The sequence below is a fragment of the Myiozetetes cayanensis genome, unplaced genomic scaffold (genome assembly GCF_022539395.1).
Source record: "Myiozetetes cayanensis isolate MyiCay16 unplaced genomic scaffold, myiCay2020 scf18, whole genome shotgun sequence".
NCBI classification, from domain to species: domain Eukaryota; kingdom Metazoa; phylum Chordata; class Aves; order Passeriformes; family Tyrannidae; genus Myiozetetes; species Myiozetetes cayanensis.
In genome coordinates, this window is record NW_026087389.1 from 9,534,764 (window position 1) to 9,541,287 (window position 6,524).

Consider the following 6,524-nt stretch of genomic DNA (forward strand, 5'->3'; position numbering starts at 1 on the left):
AAAAATATGGTCCATAACAGCCAAACCCACCTAGAGCTCTGTAACCTCAGAGAGGAGCACAGGAGGCTGTTGGGGGAGCAAGGTTCAGTTTTACTTATTCTGGGAAGCTCTTTGCATCTTTTATCATCCCCCTGAAGAAAAAGGACTGTCTGACAGGTTTTAATTCAAAGTGGTTCTGAAGATCCAAATTAAGTGTGGTTGCAAGAGGAAGCCACCTTTCCCTTGTGTTTATTAAAGTGGAAAAATATAAGGTACTCCGATGTTGTTGCTTGGCCGTGTGATGGCTGATAGAAGCACCTGATACAGTTCTTTTGATTTTCAAATGTGCTGCCTTTGTGTTTGGCAAGCTGGGTCAGGCCCATATTTAATAGCTTATGGACACAGGATTGCAAAGCTGGCAGAGATACTCAGTCATTAGGAAATCTGCACAGGTATTCCAGGGAGTTCGAAGTGTGCGTTTGGAAAAGAGCAATTTCTGGCCCTAGTGAGGCCGTCTTGCTTTCGGTTTTTTAAAAGAGACAACAGATATAGAGAAGTGCAGGTCATATCAGAGCCATGAAGTTTAATATTTTAATCTGCAGTGGAAGAAGAGAAATAAGCATTACTGAAAAATAGGACAAAGGAACGAAAACATCTGTGCTGTTCTAATTAAATCACACTTCAACAAATCATGCATTGTTTCCTGTTCAAACCTCACCTAACAACAACACTGAGAAGAAAAGACAGCCCTAACCCAGCCTAGGGTTGGTCCTGATTAATTCCCATCTCTTATTTGGAGGCAGTGTCTGTGAGGGCACATTTCCCCCCTGAAGTGCATTAATCCCCCACATTGCTTATGTTCTGCATTACAGCAACAGGACACTCTCATCCGTCAGGGTTTCCAGTGTGCCAGGTGTTGAGCACTTTCAGGAGCTCAGGAGTATTTTTATCTTGAGATTCTCATAATGTGAGGTTCTTGAAGAGCTGGCAGCCAGACTCGGTCCTGGATACCTCCTTAAACCAGCAGGTGCAAAAAACACATCGGGAAATCTTGGTCTATTGAAAACTTGGCCTAGAGAACATAAAGGCCACTGGCTAAGAGGGATGTCTGAGGGTTTGGGATAAAAACCCTACGTGACCAGCTTTTGAAGTGTAACACTAGACACTGTGTAGGTACTGCAGTGCTTCTTGATCTTTTCTAACTTCAGTGTGAAATGATACAAGTGCTGAGTCTATTCAGGATACTACTCTGGAAGCCACTTTTTTACCTGTCTTTTGTCTCTCCCCTCCAGATGCCTCAAACAAACCTTTGCTTGCAGGATTCCCTGGCACAGCCTAAGCCCTGCTGAGGCCGTTTGCAGCTCCTTGCTGCATTCTGTCCTCACTGCTGCATGTTCCCCTGTGACCTGCCCATAGCTCTTGTAGCTTGTGACACCATCCTGATTTCAGCTCCTTGTATCACTTTTCTTCTTTACAAGTAAACTGGTCCTGTCTTGTAACGTTAGAAGAATGTTCTCTGTTTCCATGTCTACAAACCTGTTTGTTTTTTTACTTGCTCTCTCCTTCCTGAACTCTGTTTTGTATCTACCCGTCTGAGCCATGTTGGAACAGCACTCTTTCTGGTTTGGGTGTTGTAAAAAATGTCTCTGTATCATCTCAGCAGCCCTCTATGTATCAGGTCTTACTTGGATAGTCTTGGAATGAGGCCCTTGCAGGTATCAGCATCACTCTTAAAATGTTCCTTTCTGGTTGAGAGTGAGACTCACGATCAGGGTTGTAGGGAAAAGCCGTGCTTCTGTAGGGAAAAGCAGTTACATGACAGTATATAGAAAAAGAAATTAATATTAGAAATATTAATTCCAGCAAGCTGGTTCATGTTGCTGCGAGCGAGGATCTGCACTTGCAAGACAGAGTAGGTTATTTCATGGGCAGCAGAGGTCTGGCTGGGCATGCCTGGATTGGGAATGAGTCAGAGTCACTGATGCCGTACATAACTGATGGAGTGGTGCAAGGAGATAACCTTTAGCTGGCGTTCTCTCCCAGTTAACGTCAGCAGGCAGGGATACAAGCAGACCCAGGCAGGAGGAGCTCGGCTCCTGCTGGGGCCGTGGGGCCGCTCTACCGGGCTCCCCTGGGGGTGGGATTCGGCACCGAGCGCACACCCACACAGATGGCCTTGGGAGCACTGTGTGTCGGTTCAGTGGTCTTGTGTTTACAGCCAAAGAACTGACAAGCTTTCACACACACTGTTCCCTCAGAAAGGCTCGGTGTCGACTCTAACCCGTGGCAGGCTATTCTGTAAATTTTTTTAATCCATCCCACAGGCATTCATGAAATGCCAGCGAGGGAGGAATAAGAATATTTGCAGGTTGCAAAGTGAAATCAGCTTAACACAAAGAAATGAGGTGAGGAAGGGGAGAAATCTGTCTCTGTGTGTACAGTAGAGCTTCAGTGTGGCTGTGCTGTGCTTATTTCTTATTGGAAATATGTGAAAGCTGTATAAGCTACCATATCTGATCTCAGACTGCTGATAGCCCTGAATTCCTGGGGAATAATTGATTCAGCAATTCCAATTAGTATGCTGCTCATTTTAGCATGAGGCCTAATTGTGTTTATTTCCACAAATCTGCATCAACACAAAAAGCTTGTTTATTATTTTTGAGGAAGATGGGGGATCACAGTGGATTGTTCTAAGGGGATTTGGTATGAAACAGTGGTGTTTCAGTGTCTTGTAAAATTGGTGAGAGATGCTGCACAAACTTGAAATGAATCCGTTGCAAAGCTTTGGTGTGGATTTCTCCTACACACCCCCTACCAAAACTAGATTACAGGAGCCCCAGACCAAATTATATTGATGTTTGGACGATTTGCTTTTCTGAGACTGATTCTCTTATCACAGACACTAAGGTTTCCTCCTACCCTAAGGCTTTGATGTCTGTCTTACTTTCTACATCTTGGCTTTAAAATGAGATAAAACTGGGCAAATAACAGCTGGACATTTTGTGAGATAAGCCTCAGTGCCAGGGCACTGTGTCCTCACACACTTTCAGAGCCACTCAACACAAGACAACTCATCCATGTTTCTCTAAGGGATGGAGAAATTCCTTCTGGTTTTCTTTTTAATTTTTAACTTGTTTCAGAAGTTATCATATGAAAGGATATGTGCTATGTCAAAAAAATCTTTTTAAAACAGACCAAGATTTTTTTTTTTTTTTTTGTGTGTCTTGGTGTGTATGAGGCCAAAAATGACTGTGGCAGAAACAAAACTGTTTGCTAACTAATTGTTGTAACATCAGATCCAGAAGTGTGTATTTCCTTCACAGAAATGATTACATCTCTTCCCAAAATAAAGTCCCAGCATACCTTTCTTTACTTCTCTATACTTTCCTAAAGGCACCCGAAACATATCCTAGGCTTTTGTAATTTTGCATTGTACTTTCAGAAACATGGAATTTCTTCAGCAAACAAACAAGCAAAAAAACCCTGAAAGCCCTTTGGTAGAAAGTCTAGATGGACACTTGACTTTTTTTTTTTTTGCAGGAAGACTAAAAGTTAAAATAATTTGGATAGGTAACTGGCAGGTGTGCAGAATAGGAGAAAAACAGTAATTCTCTGACAAATGTTGGAGTTCCTTTGCATGATCCTAGGCAGAAAGTCAAAACTGCCATGCATGTGGCTCTGTTTTTTTGCCTCTTGGGTCACAAGCTGCAATGCCAGACTGCTTTTGTGCTAGTTTATTTTTGATTGCAAACTCACCTCACCAATAGGCACAGAAGACAAATCTGATGTGACTTAATGCTAAATTGAACTGAGATCTAATGTAGCCTTGTCCTTTTCTATGGGAATCTGTATTTTATGTGCAGTTTTAAAATGCAGTTTAAATCACGTCTCGTGTCAACAGTATTGTCCTCTCTTCTCTCTTTGTGTGTGTTATGAGAGAGGGGGTGCTGTTATGTGCTACTTGTGTAGAAATTTTAATTCCTCTCAAATACGGATGGAAAGTAGAGATTTCCTAAGAGCATCCAACAACTTCAATCAGAAATAGGCTTAATGTCATCTTACAGCAGAATCTGTAGGAGGGACATAGTCACTGCAACTGGAATTAGCAAAAAACCCTCTTATTTTTACCCATTTTATATATATATATATTTATTTTTTAGTAGGCATTTTAGCAAGCCTTGATGAAAATGGGCATAGTGACACTTTCTCCATTGGGTATCATGTGCATAAGGGAAAAGAATGAGCACCAGTTGAAAAGCTAAATAGAGTTTTCACTATTTTCCTGTATTAAGAGGTATCAATACATAAATTTTCTAAACTGGAGATGTAAGTAGCCAGCAAGTTCCAAAAGAAATTGGCTTGTCAATTACATTGAGGAGTGGCTGTGGGTATTTTCATCCCCTGAACAGGAACTCTGAGCTGTTGGACTGCACTGTGCCATCCATGGTTTCGGTGTGGCTGGCATAAAAGACAAACATGCCCTTTAAGGAATTGCTCAGCTCCTTGAGATTTACCCATTCATCTGTCCACCCTCCTTTCACCATCTGTTTCTTCCGCTGTGGACATGTGAAGTTGCTCCATCCCTGCAGCAAAATGCAGCCTGGATGGTTCACAATCAGGCTTCTGCACGAAGCGGCGTTTTCCTGTCTCTGCGAGCACGGATGGACTTGCCTCTCTGTCAAGGTGTAGCCCTATAAAGAAGCTGGATTTTGTATTCCAGCTGCACATCTGCAAGCTCCTACAAGACACTACAGACCTGTGTTTCTTTGTCTCTAGGTTGGGGATGCCGGGCTGGAGAAAGTGCCTTGTTTTTTGTCTGCGGAGAATACAGGACAGAGGTAAGGCAAGAGGGGAATGCGACAGCAAAGGGGGAGACTCATCTAGGGGATGCTCATGGGAAGGGATTCAATGCTCCTTTTTCTGCTCAGTGATATTGTTAAAGCTGCAGGATCCATCCCAAAACTTGTGACTTTTTATTTAAAAGAAACAAAACCACAATGTAGCTTTCACATTAGAAAACACATTTTTAGCATGAAATCCATTCCCCTTCCAAAATGCTGATCCAGATGTTAGTGAATGCACACATGCTTTGCTTACAGTTCTGTCTTTAATCTGAACCAGGCCTAAGAAATAGAGATTTTACCATGGTAAAGTTGTGTCTGTTAAAAGGCACCTACCAGAGCATAAGAGTTGGGAACTATAAAGCTCATGTACCTACTCTATGCTCTGTTTTTCTTTTAAAGAAAACATGTTCTGTTGATTGTGTCAGGTAGATAGACACATGCTCCCTGTAGCTGTAACTCTCCAAAGAGACTTCTTTCTAGCTGTGAGTTTAAACCCTATTATATATGTTCATTTAGTGTCACAACAATGATTTAAGCCATATTTATATCACCTCTACTGCTTGTAAAATGCTTCTGTTTATATCACGCTGTTTGAGCTGAATTATTTAAACCAGCAGGCTCATGGCCTCAAGTTCAGGTTTTCTGATATGGTGGCAAGAATCTGGGTCCTGTAGCACTTTGCTAGGCTACTTTGGAGGAGGGGAAATAACTTATATTTACTATTTCTTTCACAATATTATTGAACTGCTGTTGATGCTTTTTAAACATATATTGAATGGTGTCATTAAAGTGTGAACGGAGTGGGATTTCAGTCCAGTACAAAGCAGCAAGTTCTTTTTCCCCCCTAAACACAGAAACAACTAGCCTGAGGTTTTTCATTTGTCTTCTCAGACTAGAAATGCCAGAGCATGTGTCTGTTTTAAGAATAAGTATATATATATATATATATAAATCTTTGTTCTGTTGTTATGAATGATCTTTGAATTGCACTTTGAGATGCAGACATGAAGACATCCCTTCTGCACACTTGATGTTTATGAAGGGTCTAGTTCTTGACACTGAGCAGAAGATTAGCTGGCATAATAGAGCAACGATGGCTCTACATGTGCTTTCCTGATGCACTGGAACAATTAAATCTGCACACTTGGGCAGGACACATCTCTGGCATGTGATCATTTTTACCTTGATGCACCAAAGAGATTTAAATCAGCATAATTGTATATGGAGTTTCTGTACCATATGGGCATTGTTTACCTAGCAGTCATCCACCATCTGCCTGCTAAGAGACAGCTAAGTGGCAGTTATGATTAATTTATTAAGAGAACAAAACTATCTTGTATATATAATCCTTCTCTGATATTTGGGTAGTGAATAGCTGCTGATAGATGTTTTAGAAACAAGAGACTTTATCCCCCCACCGTAGCTCAAAGGCTTGGTCCATTCTAGTTTGGATTCCTCTTTATTTTCAACAGCTAGGTTTATCTGCAATAAAGTGTTCTTTCACCATCCATCATCCCGTCAGTTGTCCCAAAAACACGAAGTGAAAGAGGTAAGTTGCCTGTCTGGACAAAGTAGTTGAGCACTGTGAGTGTTGAGGGAAATGCTCAATAGGCTGTATAGCATAATCTTCCCAGAAGAAGAGAAAGAAGCGTCCAAGGAAGACAGGGATAGCTGTGGATGGCTCGCTCCCAGCTTCCCTCT